Genomic DNA, 16,640 nt, shown 5'->3' on the forward strand with positions numbered 1-16,640 from the left:
CAGGTGCCAATATGTAAAGGGAAAAATTTAATTAACTATGCATCAAGCAAAATGTTTGTCATTGGCATTGCATTTTGCTGTTTAAGTCAAATTAAATCATGTCACTCTCATAGAAATGTTAGAGAAAAAAAAGAATGAAACACATATGGGTCCTGCTTCCTTCTCACAGTTGTCAAGTTTGAGCTTAGTTGCAGTTACTGTGATGTTCTATGTTGTTGAAGTTCATCCTTTTTTCAATGATATTTTGCTTTATCAAGCATGTCCTTTAATGGACAGATCTCTCAACAAATTTCTAATATACTTAAAATGAAATTTTCATAGTATCCATTTATGACAAGCATTATAATTGTACAACTTCTAAGCTACAATTGACAGTGCATCAAACTATCAAGTTCTTCACTAGCACTATAATTAAAATGCATCATTTTACTTTTAAACAGCCTCATTCATTTTTCAACTTTCAGTGGCATATGAGACAATTAAAAATAAAATAGCTTGGATCTGGTAAATATTAGTTCTCAAATAGACACTGCTTTTTAAATGTTTAAAGAGGTCCTGGGAAACAAATATGCCCAGGGAAACACATCACTTGTCTATGGCTTCTGTGTATATTGATTGAGGTCCAAGTGAAATGAAATCCTTGACAACTTCAATGATATCTCCATTTTTCATGGTAATTTGTATTGGTCCTATAGTGAGGATTTTGGTTTTCTTTCATCGAGCTGTATGCTGTAGTTAAGGCACCAGTCTCTGATCTTCATCAGTACATTTTTCAAGTCAGACTACCTTATGGCATGCAGTATTAAGGCATCTTCACACTACAGGGAATTAATAAGGCTTTCACAAATATTATTTCCGTGCTCTTCTATATTTAGGACAACTTCTTAGATTATTTTCTTTTTTTAACATTTTATTACTCATACAACTCTTATCACAATTCATACATATACATACATCAATTGTATAAAGCACATCTGTACATTCTTTGTCCTCATCATTTTCAAAGCATTTGCTCTCCATTTAAGCCCTTTGCATCAGATCCTCTTTTTTCCCCTCCCTCCCTGCTACCCCTACCTCATGAGCCCTTAATAATTTTTAAATTATTATTTTGTCATATCTTGCCCTATCCAGCGTCTCCCTTCACCCCTTTTCTGTTGTCTGTCCCTCAGGGAGGAGGTCACATGTAGATCCTTGTAATCGGTTTCCCCTTTCCAGCCCACTCACCCTCTACCCTCCCAGTATCGCACCTCACACTCCTGGTCCTGAAGGTATCATCCACCCTGGATTCCCTGTGCCTCCAGCTCCTATATGCACCAGTGTACAACCTCTGCTCTATCAAGGTAGATTTCAGATCATGATAGTTGGGGGGTGGGGTGGAGGAAGCATTTAGGAACTGGAGGAAAGTTGTATACTTCATTGGTGCTACATCGCACCCTGACTGACTCATCTCCTCCCCTAGACTCCTCTGTGAGGGGATCTCCAGTGGCCGACAAATGGGCTTTGGGTCTCCACTCTACACTTCCTCCTTCATTCACGATGTTAAGTTTTTGGGTTTTTTTTTTTTATGATGATGCCTTATTCCTGATACCTTTGGCACCTCGTGATCACACAAGCTGGTGTGCTTCTTCCGTGTGGGCTTTATTGCTTCTGAGCTAGATGGCCGCTTGCTCACCTTCAAGGCATTAAGACCCCAGACACTATCTCTTTTGATAGCCGGGCATCATCAGATTCCTTTGCCACGTTTGCTTATGCACCCGTTTGTCCTCGACAATCGTATCATGGAGCTGTGCAGCCAATGATATGATTTTTTGCTCTTTGATACCTGAAAACTGATCCCATCGGGACCACGTGATCACACAAGCTGATGTGCTCTTCCATGTGGGCTTTGTTGCTTCTGAGCTAGATGGCCACTTGTGCACCTTCAAGGCTTTAAGACCCCAGACGCTATCTCTTTTGATAGCCGGGCACCATCAACTTTCTTCATATTTACTTGTTCAAATGCTTTGGCTTCAGCAATTGTGTCGGGAGGGTGAGGATCATAGAATGACAATTTAATAGAAGAAACTATTCATGTATTGAGGGAGTGCTTCAGTAGAGGCCCAAGGTCCTTCTGCCACCTTAATACTAAACCTATAAATATAGACACATAGATCTATTTTCCCATCCTCATATATATATATTTGCATGTACATGTCTTTGTCTAGACCTCTATAAATGCACTTTGCCTCCTAGTTCTTTTCTCTATTTCCCTTGACTTTCCTCCTGCCCCACTATCATGCTCCATCCCCACCTGGCTTACAGCTATACCTCTTCTTTAAGTAACCTTGCCCTTATCATTCCCTACCAGGCCAGCCACTCCCCACCTCGCCACCAATTTGGATCCCATGTTGCTCCCTTGTCCCTGGGTTTGTTAACACCACTTCTTTACGCCCAATCTCCCCCTATCCCAGGTACCCCCAGAACTGTCGGTCCCTTTGTTTTTCCTCCAGATAGTTCATCCAGCCTGTCTTATGTAGACAAACCTGTGGAGATAATAACATGCACAAAAATAAGACAGAGGAAAACAAAGCAACAGTATACAGCCAGACAACAAAACAACAAAAAACCACTGACAAAGAACAAAACAAAACACATCAAGATAGAAAAGCTTGTAGTTAGTTCAAGGTTCGTTTGTTGGCCTTTAGGAGTGTTTTCCAGTCCAGTCTGTATGGGCACCACGCCCTGGCCCCAAATCCACTTTCAGCATTCCCTGGGGACCTTGCCACTCCATTCCCTTGCTGTTCTGCTGAACTCTCCCAGTGATTTGCCTCAGTGTGGTTGGATCAGGTCAGGTGCAATCTGCACACTGTGTCTCTGATGCTTTCTCCGGTAGCGCCATTGGTCACTGAGGGGTTTCATGTCTTATAGTGGGGGGCATGTTGTCCTCTCTGTGGACTGGCTGCTCTAATCAGGAACATCATCCTCACGGCCTGGTGGGCAAGTCTGTGCTCCACTCTCTCCTCCTCCCCTTCATCTGCGCCCGTGTGCTCTGATCCGATATATCCTTCTGCCCGAGCTGTAGAATCAATGTCGTCCTTTGAAACAAATTCTTCTTGGGGGAGGGGCAGGAATCCACTTAATTTTTGGTGTTGGGGCCAGCCTCCCAGACCTCTCCACTGGTTCCCTACTCCACTCCGGAATGCTGCATTCACACCTCGCGGCACTGGGTGGAAGTCTGGTCCCACTTTCCCTGTGGAGATATAAACAATACCCTCCCCTTGGGTGGGTTAGTGCCCCATGCCCCAGCTCACCTTTTCTTCCTTATATTCATCCTTTTATTTTTCTTTCCCCACCTCCTCCCCAGTTGTCTACTATGTGCATCCCTGGTTTTGATCTGGTCTCTGCCATACTACACAGTCTTCAACCCCAAAATGTGAGTATATAGTAACTTTTTCCCCTATGCCACATTAGCATTTTTTTTAATATTTGCCTCAGCAGGATCATGTTTTACTTTTCCTTTTGTACCTGACTTACTTCACTTAGCATGATTTCCTCCAGTTCCTCCCAAGCCGGTATGTGCATCATAGTTGAGTTTCTTTCCCTGTGATCTATCTTTCTCAGAGTGGTGTGTTGAAGTCACCCACTATAATTGTCGGGTCTGTGATTTTTTCTTAATCTTTTGGAGTGTTTGGTTGACATATTCAGCTGGTCTCTCATTCAGGGAATATATGTTTACAATGCTTAGTGGTTCATTGTCTATGATTCCCTTGAGCATTAGATAGTATCCTTCCTTATCTCTTTTTATGGTTTGTACTTTGAGGTCAATTATCGAGATTAGGATTGCAACCCCTGCTTTTTTTGTATTGCTGTGTACTTGGTAGGTCCTTCTCCAGCCTTTGATTCTCAGCCTATTTTTGTCTGTAGCCTTGAGATGTGTCTCCTGTAGGCAGCAAATGGATGGGTTGTGTTTTCTAAGCCATTCTGCTAGTCTCAGTCTTTTAATGCCTGAGTTCAGGCCACTGATAATCAGGGTTATTATCTCCATCTGTGGACTCTGTGATGCCATTTTATACCTTTTGTGTTGGGAGTTTTCCTACTTTCCTTTCTCATTAGTGTGTGTTTTTTGTGTGTATCATTCTTGACTTCTTTCCATCCTTAAACCAATGCTATCTTGGGGTCTCTTTTCTCCTTGTTGTGCTCTGGGTGAAGTTGTTCTATGTATTGGTCTCTTATTTGTGCTTGGTGAGTGTTGTTCATCTGCCCATACTGAGTCGGCGAGGATCTTTTGTAAGGCTGGGTTTGTTGTAATGTAATTTTTGAGTTTTTCCTTGTCTGGGAAGACTTTTACTTCTCCATCGATCTTGATCGATAATTTGGCTGGGTAGATATTCTTGGATTTGCGTTGTTTTCCTTCAATTTTTGGAGTAATGTCACTCCACTCTCTCCTTTTTTTCATAGTTTCTGCTGATAGGTCTGAGCATATCCTTATGTGGGAACCTTTATATGTGACTGCTTGTTTTTCCCTGGCTGCTGTCATGATTTTCTCCTTTTCCTCAAAGTTGGATAGTTTAACTATTATGTGCCTTGGTGATTTCATCTTGGGGTCCTGTCATGCTGGTGTTCTTTCAGCCTCCTGGATGGTTGCCTGGTTTTCATTCATTAGGCTGGGCAAGTTTTCCTCCAAGAATTCTCTCGCTATTGTAGCAGATGATTCTTTGTTGTGTCTTCCTCCGGTAGGCCAATAATTCTAATGTTCTGCTTCATAGCATCAGACATAGCTCTTAGGTTTTCTTCAGCTTCTCTGATGCTCTTGTTAGATTTTTGTTCACGTTTATTAAAGTCTGCTTGGCTGTCCTCCAAGACACTGATAGGGTTCTCTGATTCCTCCAATCAATTTTCAAGGAACATGATTGTGCTATTGTTTTTCATTATCTCCTCGCTAAGCTCCTGTATCGTTTCATCCTTTTTCTGTATTGTTTCCCTCATATCCTGCATGGCTCCAAGCAGCATTCTGAGAATTTCTTTGAGTGGCATCTCAATGTCTGCTTCTTCTATGTATGTTGTTATGTTCAGGACATCTTCTGCCTTTGTCTTTTTTTCTCCTGTTTTTTTCGTTGAAGTCATTAGGGGTGATGGCTTTTTGCGTTGTTATTTTAGAGGGACCAGGTGCCATTTTCTAGTCTCTCTCTGGAAGACTTACAGGAATGCTTCTTCGAACTGCCTACAGCTGATTTTGCTATGGTATTAACCTACCACTTTATCTTCCTGTGGCTTCCCTATCAGGGGAGTACCCCAGATGGCAGGTCGGCTGCCTGCCCCAGTGTTGCACAGGCTGGGCTGATGTTCCTGTTATTGGTTTGAATGTTGAAAAGTGTTGGCTGAGCTGCCTTATGTCCCCAGGTACTCAGGCAGGAACTCCCTGGTGAGAAGTCTGAGGAGTATCCCCTGGAGAGCAAGCAGGCCTTTCCCTAGCCTTTGGCTATCTATGCAGGGTGGAGCTCACCTAGCTGGGTGTGGCCAAGGCGCAAATGCCCTAGGGCAATGGGAGTGCCCCATATGTCTGCAATGGAGCATGAGAGAGCAGGGTAGGAATAAAGAGCAGGGGGAGAAAAATTAAAATGTTAGACTAGACTCTGCAGGGGTATAGGGAAGTGAGGGAAGCAAAAGCAACTATGTAGCTGAGTCCCACTCCCTGCCTGTGGAGCTGCAAGGGCTTACTCCCTGCCCCAAGCCCCAGCTGCTATCCACAGCTGAGCCCCAAGAGTCGCAAGAAAGCTGCTGAGCAGCCCCCAAAGAAGTGGGGGGACACAGAGCAGAGATGTTAACAGATGCAGCAGTGTAGCTGAACCCTGATCCCTGCCTGTTGGGCTGTGGGGTGTTGGGTTTAGTCCCTGCTCAGACCACGTAGGCACCGCAAGCTGTGGCCATGACATGAAAAAGCTCCTGTGCAGCCCTCCACGGCTGTGTTGGAATAGAGAGCAGAGATATAAACAGAAGCAACAATGTAGCTGAACCCTGATCCCTGCTGGTGGAGCTGCCAGGGTCCTGTCCCTGCCCTGAGGCAGGCAGGGGAAAATTGTGGCTGTGTTTAGACCAAGCCCTGCTACAGGCTCCAAATGGCCCCGGCTCCGGCAGATACATTGGCTGGGCTCCAAATGGTCCGGGCTCCAGCAGTTACAGTGGCTGGGCTAAGGTCAAGCCCCCGGCAGCTTCCAGTGATGTAAGCCAAAACCCACAGCCCTTCAAAACCCAGTGGATATGTGCATACTTATCTTTATGATGCACCTCCTGCGATCCAGCAGCTTTGAATTTCCCTCTAAGCAACTCTCCTGGGCTGGATTCTGCAGAGTCCCCCTGGCATGTGTCACTACGTTGCCATCGTCCTGTGGGCTCGAACTGATAGTCCTTAAATTGGGGATAGGATTTAGTGCAAGCCCCAAACCCATTCTTTGATCTATTACTTTATTACCTTTTATTTGATAAAATTAAAATTATTTAACTTGGGAACCACTGTATAGGTCATATTGTTCCATAGTTCAATTCTGTCAAAACGAATTGTGCAATTTCTTGCATACTCATACATGTTTTCCAAATGATAGGGTTCCTTCCTAGACTTCTTGAAATCATCTCCCTTTTTTCTCCTCCACCCTTCAAGCACCCTAAAACCTTGTTATGCTTTCTTTCCCTGTGGGCACAACATCCCTAGGTTTCATTTTCTGAAAAATAACCAAACAAATTACACTGCTTCAAGACGGTGAGCTCCAATGGCGGCACACCTGTGAGAAACAGCCTAATGTAGATGAGTATAAGCAGACTGCAACAGAACAGCCACACAGTTGCCAGGATAATACGTCTTAACACAGCACACTTGCTGTACCAAGACTTGTTTGTTAGACAACCAATAGTAGACAGCTCTTGGTACAGCTATTTTCTTCAACCCCAGACACCATGTGTTTTCCAGCTTAATTCCTCAGGTTATAGTGAGTCTGGGGTAGAATCCAGTTCCCCCAGTGGAGTTCCCATTTGGGGATCCCACAGAAGCAGCTCTGCAGCATGACTTGTACTCTGAGAGTCAGGATTCAGTTTCCCACTGTTCTGTGACATCTGACCTGGCTTCCCAGGTAACCCCAGAGTCCTAAGTCAGCTCTGCTCTCCGAGTGCAAGTCATGAAATACCCTCCCTACCTTTTGATCCGAAGAGCACCTGCAGTCTCTCCTTACTCCACTTGGCTGTCAGCTCTCCTTTCCCACACCCGAGCAGACATGCACTTACGTTCACCCAAAATTGACTGTTCCATCTCCCCTCTTCAGTGCTGCCCACGCCCTACCATCACTAAGCCTCACCCCTTTGAGAGGGCCACCACCCTCTCCAGGGGACCTCACCCCAGATCCATATTGCTACTACTCAGCATCCTGCCCCCTTTCCCCCACCAATGGATCCCAGCTATCAGGAGATCAGGAAGTGTCCTCTGGCCAAATGACCTCCACTATACTTACCTTAACCAGAGGATTTGTGGTTCATGGCACTGGTCCAGCTCTTTCCCAGGCGATCTAGCTCCTAGCCAGAGGGCCTGATGACGTGCAAACTTGAGCTTGTGCCCTTTCTGCGACTTTTTCCAAGTGGAGTGAACTTAAATAGCATTTGTCCTTTTGTGCTTGACTAACTTCACTAAGCATGTCTTCCAGATCCTTCCACGACTTGAAGTGTTTCAATGCTGCTTTTTAGGGATTCATATTATTTGTGTGTTTACATCAGAGTTGGTTTTTTTTTAATGTATCCACTTTTCTCTTGATGGGAATTTAGGCTGTTTCCAGCTTCGTGCTATTGTGAACTGTGCTGCAATGATCATGGGGGAACACATGTCTGTTCATCATCTCTTTCTTATTTCTTTGGGGTATATGCCCAGTAATGGTATTGGTGAGTCAGATGGTAGTTCAATTTCCATATGTTTTAGGTATCTCCATATCGCCTTCTATAGTGGCTGTACATATTTACATGACTACTAGCAGTTGTACAAAAGTCCTTATCCCACCAGACCCTGTCCACCCTTTATTGTTCTGTTATGTTTTGTTTTTAAATTGGGATACATTACTGGGCTTTAGTTGGTATCACATTGTTGTTTTGATTTCCAATTCCTGAATGACTACAGACCTAGAACATTTCCACATGTGTTTATTAGCCATTTATCTATCATCTTGTACGAATTGTTTGTTCAGGTCTTTAGCCCATCTTACCAAGTTTTTTTCTTGCTATAACCTTGTAAAATTCTGTGGATCTTAATCATCAGTCTTTTATATGATGTGTCATTACTAAATATCCTTTTCCAGTCTGGGGGCTCTCTTTTTACTCTTTTATTAAATAAACTCTATTGATTTACACAAGTGTTTTCTTTTTCATAGGTCCCATTCATCTATGTTACCTTCTATGGAGTATGTTTCTTTTGTTAATTCTGCCAACCCATGTATTCCCTGGACTAATGATCCTGCTAGCTCTGGATTTTACATGTAGGTGTTTAATCCACCTGGAGTTATTTTAGTACATAGAATGAGATATTTTATTTCATTCTTCTGCAGGTGGTTATCCAGATTTTCCAGCACCATTTATTGAGGAGGGCACCTGCTTCCCATTTAATGTCTTTTGGGCCAATGTAAAAATCAATTGTATGTGGATGTTTTTATTGTTGGGTTTTCTGTCCTGATTCATTGACCTGAGAATATTGGTCTTTTAAAATAAATTTATATGCTGTTGGATTCTATTGACCAGGGCTTTGTTGAGGATTTTGGCATCTATATTCATGAGAGATACCAGTCTGTATTTCCAGAGGTTATTGTGGTTTGGGGCAAGGGAGGAGTATAATCAATCCACTACAGTCCCTTATGTACCCTGTGAATTATTTTTAGAAGAGTGCACTTTTATTGTGCTTATAACAGTGGTTTCCTAAACAGCTCAGAATTATCCGCTGTTTATGCGTGGTCCTGGGGTGTCAATTTTCTATTACAATGAATGGCCCAGGGAGGAGTGTACATTCAGAAGTGGATCAGGCTACAGTCTGGGCACCAGTTCTGAAAGGTACCTGGCCTGTGCAGGACAAGTGCCGGAAACCTGGAAATACCAGGTCCTATTTCTACTAGCACGGTGAGGCATTTTGTGATTCCTTTCTCAAAGCAATATAGAAACACCTCCACCGACACCTAGCCCTGCTCCTGGCAGATTCCAAGCACTCCTGTTTCCCCAGTGCTGAGACTCTCTCCACGTGGCCTGATCTAATCATCTGCAGGAAGGAGCTGGGCATAGCTAGGGATTATCACCAGTGGGAGCTCTCCTCCCTCTGCAGACCTTGTGGTTCAGCATCAAGCCTCCAGTTGTCTCTGCAGGCTTCTGTGGGATGATCCTGAAGTATCAACAGTTCGGCCGGGAGTTGCCACAGCATCTGCAAGGGAAGCAAAGCACAGGAAGGTGCTGTGAACTCCGACGGCATGATTGAGAGCACAGCTGTGCTCTCTGTGGATAAACCAATTTAAAGGACACCTGGTATTATATCCCAGGCCCCAACCCAGCTACCTACCTGCAAATTTGGCAATCCCACAGCAGTGAGCTGTTCACAGGGCCGATCCAACACTTAGCTTTCCTTTTAAATATATTTTTTCACTTGCTTTGCTTCAATTTAAAGGTAGATGTACAAAAATAGCCTTATTCTTCCTTCCAATAGTATCCCCCTCTATTGTAATGTAAGGTCAACTTAACAGCATGAATCTGTTAAACCATTGTCTGCGGTCCCCAGCAAAAGCACAGTTTACCAACAAACACTGCATGCAACAGTACTTTGCACACACAGAGAAGAGATGGAGCTGGCTCATCAGTAATGGGTCTCACTACCCCCAGCCAGCAGTCTCACTTTGCGACCAGTGCAGGGATGTTGTTTTGTAAGCATCCTTCGTTTGAGCTGCTAAAAGAACAGTGTTCCCTCCTCACCAGCAAAGATGACAAAATAGGGCTGTGCTATGAGGGAGAATCTACTGGAAGGCAGGGAGTTAGTTTTGTCGTCGTCGTTTGTATTCCTTGTAATATATTTAACAATCAGTTTGGGGAATGTTAGCATGTGTTCAACCAAAGGTAGAAGGGGCAGGCTGTAGGACACCAGACCTAAAGAGTATGTTTGAACACAGAAGCCCTGGAAAGGCAGTGATCCAGCAAGGTCACCACATCCCAGGAGCCAGACTGACATAATTGATCCTAAACACAACTGGTTCAGTCCTGGACTCCAGGGAAGGACAGAAGAGTACACTTGGACTGCCTTCTTCCTCAACTTGCAATTCCTTTTGGGTTCACCTCAGATGTATTTTGCAATTGGGGGTAATTCTCTTGAGTTTTGTTATGTGTCTTTCTGTTTAACAGTATACGAACCCAGAATTGATAAATGTATAGAGGCAGCAAGACAAACAAGGATTTCTTGGAGATACAGTGGGGCAATGGGTGGGGTAAAAGGGAGCCGATATTAAAAAGTTCAAGAAAGATGTTTTCCTCCTGCTTGATGTGATGGAACTGTGGGATGATATGATATCTATGTTACTATGGGTAGACTAGAGAAACAAATTCATAGACACTCACGTCCTTGAGAAATAGCTTTATGTACAAGAGAACTCAAATATCAAGAAAACATCCCAGCCCAGTCCAGATCAATTCCTTAAGTCCAATCTTAGACCATATGTCCGATACCTATTTTTAAAGTCTTCTTCAGACTCACAAAACACATGCAATGATGCCAAATGCAGCAAGAGCACAGGCCAGTGGGTGGGAAGTCTTCTGGATCTGGTGGCATTGTAAGCATCTCAGCGCTTGCATGGGTCCACGTGATTTCTCCAGCTGAGAGCACTCACATAGTTCCACATGTCTTGTCAGCTGCAATGTCTCCCAGGAAGTCAACAGAAAGAGACAGAGAGAGACAGACTCCTACATTCAAGGAGGAATGAAGGAGTTCCCAGAATCCTCAGGAGGCCACTCCAACACAGAGGCCACATTGGCTATGATCTGATTAACTGGCTAGACTCCACCCCTTCACTCTTAATCCTGTGAAATTGACAAATGATTATATGACGACCACAGCTAACTATAAGATGGTTTGGGCAAAAAACAAATAATCAAATAAAATAATAAACATAGATTATTTCATTATGAAATTTTTTATTGTAAATTCAGTTATTGGTTTATATCACAATCCCTTTTCCTGTTCAATATTTTAAAGTTTTTGAAATATTGTACTGGCAAGAATTTCTGTCCGTTTGCAGCTATGTGTGCAAAACTTTCTGTCATGTATTGGAACATATTTTTCTCATGAAACATGCAACAAAATACTATTTGCAACATTCTTCTCAGGTGTAGTTCAGTGGCATTAGAGTATTGTTTTCAACAATTAAAAACATCTGCAAAATTTCCCATCAAACATAACAGAAAACCACCCCCAAAATAATTCTGACTAGAAACTTTCCCCTTAACATCAAATAATTAACTAAAACGTTCCAGTTTCAATTATTTTGAATAGAAGCCTGATTTAAATACTTCCCCGTTCCTCTGTAAAGAAGGCAGCCTAAATCCTGTAGAATATCTTTGTCTTTGAGCCAGATTTTCTTTACCAGTATTTTTTGTGGCTTATATCTCAATATCAAAATCTGTATAAAGAGCTATGTCTGTAGATCATACTTCCTTTCACTGTATCCAGCTCACAGTGTTTGCAACTTGTAGCACTCTCTACCTCTAAAGCTTTTCCCACTGAGGGACCAGAGGTAAAAATAACCTCAGGGAGAAAGTTGACTTGCAGGGGTGCTTAGGCCCCACAGGAGCCTGGATACAGACTGTAGTTAGAGCTGCTGTGCTGACCACTATGGTAGCTCCAGTGCCCGTGTTTGGAAATCTGCAGAGACAACTCCAGGTAACACTCCTGACCAACAATCTGAATGCTTATGACCAGAGAAAATGTTACTGTGTGCCCCACAGAAGTTGGAAGACTGTGTAAGCCCAGGAAACACCTCTCCTGTATGTGATGGGTTGCTGTCAGCAGGGGGCTCAGAATACCCATCACCCACAGAGGGTACTAATCCATGGGAAGAAATATGACCTTCTTAAGACTTCTGTGGGTTCCTGTTTCCCCACAAATAACCTTGTTGGTAGGAAACACTTTTTTTCCAATATTAAACATGGACTATAACGCAGTATATTTTATCCTTTCCCAAATATTCTGAAATGTTATAGGGGAAAGGAGTTTTAGGGAGACATATACTTGTTTCCCTACGTGGTCAAAGGAATGAAAAGATTCAGGTAGGCCTAGTCTTGATTCCATTGCATGGTAAGCATAGAGATTGTCTTTAATTTCACCAGATCATCTGTGTACTTCTGATGGTAATAGATGTAAAGCTACATTAAACTTAAAATCTACACAGATGTCCGCATGATTGGTAGAGGGAAGACCTCAAAGAGAGGGCTGTGTTCTCTCAAGGACTCCACCAGCATCACTTTTCTAGTGTGAGTCCCAGAGGCAGGGGCCCCATTCAGCCCTTTCCACCTTTACATACCATGCACCTCCCACACGCAAATGCCTGACAAGAACCCAAATAAAACCACAACATGCAAGGACTTAAATTCATATTCCTTCTCACCTGGAGAGCATTTTCTGGGTGTCACGAATCTTATCCACATGAACATGAAGCATGTGTGGGTTTTCCTCTTTCTGGCAACTCAGGGTGGTGAGTGGTTCAGGGAGTCAGACATGAAGTCTGGGAGTGAAGAATCGGGGCACATGACTCACTGGGTTTCTCTCTATCCCCAGCTGTATATGCCCAGGTGCAGGTACAAGAGTCAGGCCCTGGACTAGTGAGGCCCTCACAGACCCTATCTCTCACTTGTGCGGTCTCTAGATTGTCTTTAACCAGCTATAATGTGACCTGGGTCCACCGGGCTCCAGGAAAGGATCTGGAGTGGATTGGGATAATAAGGGAGAATGGTGGGCACAAACTATAATCTAGCTCTCCAGTACTGAGTCAGCATCACCAGGGATACATCCCAGAACCAGGTTAATTTAAAACTGAGCTCTGTGAATCCTGACGTCACGGCCATGTATTACTGTGCAAGTTACACAGTGATGGGAACTCAGTGTGAGCCCAGACACAAACTCAGTTTCAGCAGAGACAAGGGAATGAAGGCAGTGAGGCTTTCCTCTCAGAAGCTGTGGTTTCCCCACCTTGTCAGCACTTCTCCAGGGACTACCGTGTATAGTCTAGGGAACCTTCATGCATCTGAGGAAGAACATGCACTCTGTGGAAGTCTGGAAGGTCATCTGTCGCCAAAATGGTGGGCCATGTCAGTAGAGGGACAGCAACACAGAACACGGGTACCCATATGGTAAGTCACAACTGTCCGTTCACACACTTGGCCCAGGCCAAACTCCAGCACCTCTTCCTTTGTTTTGAAAGCTTTGTTACACTAACTCCAATGAAAGTTTTTCTTGATGAAAATTTCTCATGATTAACGAGATCTGATGCCCACATATAAGATGTTCCACATTTAATTCATGCAAAGGGCTTTTTTCCTTTTGTCAAATCTCTGATGTGCTGTAAGGCATTGTGTCTGGCTGAAAGCTTTTCCACATTCATCACATATATGGGGTTTCTCTCCAGTATGAGTTCACTGATGAACAGTAAGAGAAGCCTTCCAGATAAAGGCTTTTCCACATTCATGACATACATGGGGTTTCTCCCGAGTGTGAATTAGCTGATGAACAGTGAGAGAAATCTTCTGGATAAAGCCTTTGCCACATATATAGGGTTTTACTCCTGTGAATTTTTATATGAGTTTTGAGATTTCCTTTACGAATGAAGCTTTTGCCACATTCACCACATTTATGTGGTTTCTCTCCACTATGAGTTTGCTGATTAATAGTGAGAGCAGTCTTCTGGATAAAGCCTTTTCCACATTCACCACATACATGGAGGTTTTCTCCAGTATGAGTTCGCTGATGAACAGTAAGTTTACTCTTTCTGATAAAAGCTTTTCCACATTGACTACACACATGGGGTTTCTCTCCAGTATGAGTTCGCTGATGAACAGTGAGAGCATGCTTCCGAATAAAGGCTTTTCCACATTCACCACATACATGGGGTTTCTCTCCAGTATGGGTTCACTGATGAACGGTGAGAACATCCTTCGTGAGAAAGGTTTTTCCACATTGACCACATACATAGGATTTCTCACCAGTATGAGTTCGCTGATAAACAGTAAATTTACTCTTCTGGCTAAAGCCTTTGCCATATTCACCACATACATGGGGTTTCTCTCCAGTATGAGTTCGCTGATGAAAAGTGAGAAGAGTCTTCCTGATAAAGGCTTTTCCATATTCACCACATATGTGGGGTTTCTCTCCAGTATGAGTTTGCTGATGAGCAGTGAGATCACTCTGCCTAGTGAAGCCTTTCCCACATTCACTGCATACATAGGACATTCCTGCCACATGAGGTTCCTGATGTCCCTTGAGGTATGATACACTGTGAAAATTTTTCCCACATTGCAAGCATTTTCCTAGCTTTTGTCCTTCATGACTTTTTTGATAATGTTCATTGAGTTTGAACATTTTCTTGAATATTTGCCCACACTGACTGCATTCGTAGGTCTTATCTAGTATACCAATAATCTGGTGTTCATAGAACACAGAGTCTTCAATGAAGGTTGTTCCACATTTATCGCCTGTGTGTGGTTTCTCAATTTCATCAGACTCCTGATGCTGAATGCACTGTGACTTCATGAACCTGGGTGGTTCACACTCAGGGAATTTCATTTCAGTATTAAATTGCTCTTGTTCACTGTGGAGAAAAGTTTTCTCATCTTCAGTGAGCACAACTGACTTCTGTATTTTGTTGCTTCTGTTCTGATTTAATTCCAGAATGATTAAATCTGATTTTACATTTTTTTCATGTAATCCAAACATCTCATAAGTTTCCTTTGGAGGAAAATTATTTTTATGCTGAGAATATGTATTACATTTGTAGCACCATTCCATTCTGTCAATGCATCTTTCACATTGCAAGTGCTCAAGCAAATGATCATCATCTTTCTGGATTTCTATAAAAGAACACAACATTGACTCTTTTAAATATCTTGGTTTTCAATGGACCCCATAAAATACACATTGATATAAAGTAGATCTTTAGTGACAACCCTCTTTTATGACTATAAATAAAACACTATGCTTAATGTTTATTGCCCATTGGACGAAATACAATCATGTAAACAATTCAAATGGTAAAAATAGTTACTATAGAAATCAGGTTGGATATGAAAGTGATAAATGGACACAGGTTTGATATTTGCTTAAAGAGGTACATGAATACATACAACAAACATAACAGAAGGAAGACATGAGACCAATAGACCACAGGAGTGATATGACTTGCTAATTCCATTTGGTAGAGGTTAAATGTATTCATTTAATCAATCTTTACTGAAAGACAACTAAGTGCTAGATAAAGTTGGGAATGCGAAACATGGCGAATATTCTACTTGGGAGAAAACCATTTTTACAGGTATATATGAAAGGGATTATGGTACAGAAACACATTCCTTATGTTTGTGGAGCCTGTATTTTAGCTCACAGCACTCCTCTTACAGTGCTGTCCTGTGGTGGCGTGCAGGTTGCTGTGATGCCAGAAGCACTGCCACCCAGTGTTTCAAATACAAGCAGGACCACCCATGGTGCACAGGTCTTAGTGGATTCTCCAGAAATAGGGACTGGGAGGAAGATCTGGTGATCGACTTCTGGAACATGAACCCCTCAGGTTTAATGGCAATGAAATAACACTGAACAAGTACTAAATCCTCAAAGTACAGTCAACCATAATGATGTAGATGGAGGAAAAGCTTTGGGGACCTTCAGTGCTTGACATGGCATGACTGAAAATGAGAAAAAATAGCTGCTAATATCCTCTAGTAAATGGAAAATGGCATACATGCAATATTGTCATGAAAAATTGCAAGTTGTCAAAACAAAATGGAATGGTAAAAATTGATAGTGTATGCATTATTCAACTTTAATAGACTGGTACTGGCTATTTTTAATTAGATAATCAAGTGGTTTATAAGGCTGAGATCGACAAATTCAAGAAGATTGGCATCATATTCATTATCCAAAAGCACACTGCAATATCTTCCCTGATGTATAATTTTGTCAGTGGTAGGCTAATATTCATATGCCTGCAAGCAAGACCAGTTAGTACAAGTGTTATTCAGTTTTGTGCACCAATTAAAGCAAACATAGAAGCATTCACAAAGTTGGAGAAGAGTCCCAGTCACATACTCTTAGTTAAATATCATCGCCACACTATCCTTTCATTGTAGTGCCACCTTAATGATACCTCATACAAGCGCATGGCTAATTACTATCTGCCAGCAGCTTTAACGACAAGAGCAGACATGTTGTTGTTATTGTTCTCCCCGCTCAGGAGACAATTACTCCACTCCACCTACCCTCAGCACTGGTCTTAAGTTGCTCATCCAATTATTTCAGGGATCCCGAGGCTAAAGATCCTGCCTACCTTGTTAGGTAGCTAGGTGTCTGCCTGTGTTTGTGTGGGAGGCGGGGGAGCTGCATGCCCTGAGATTATATAAATTGGTGAAAGAAT

The 16,640-nt window shown here is 42.7% G+C and overlaps 1 long non-coding RNA gene across 6 annotated transcripts in view; it reads right to left on the minus strand.

The window, feature by feature from the left end:
- Positions 1-1,002: 1,002 nt before the first annotated feature.
- Positions 1,003-16,640, minus strand: part of LOC142436299 (uncharacterized) — a 78,342-nt gene continuing 62,704 nt past the window's right edge. For 2 of the 6 annotated variants that reach the window (XR_012781864.1, XR_012781866.1), the window contains exon 8: positions 10,588-15,084. This is a non-coding gene — a long non-coding RNA (uncharacterized LOC142436299). Of the gene's footprint in view, positions 3,230-3,818; positions 9,410-10,587; positions 15,085-16,640 lie in introns of those variants that run through there. The other 4 variants (XR_012781863.1, XR_012781862.1, XR_012781861.1 and 1 more) reach the window with 4 other exon arrangements.

This window comes from Tenrec ecaudatus, unplaced genomic scaffold (assembly GCF_050624435.1).
Source record: "Tenrec ecaudatus isolate mTenEca1 unplaced genomic scaffold, mTenEca1.hap1 Scaffold_204, whole genome shotgun sequence".
In the NCBI taxonomy this organism is placed as follows: domain Eukaryota; kingdom Metazoa; phylum Chordata; class Mammalia; order Afrosoricida; family Tenrecidae; genus Tenrec; species Tenrec ecaudatus.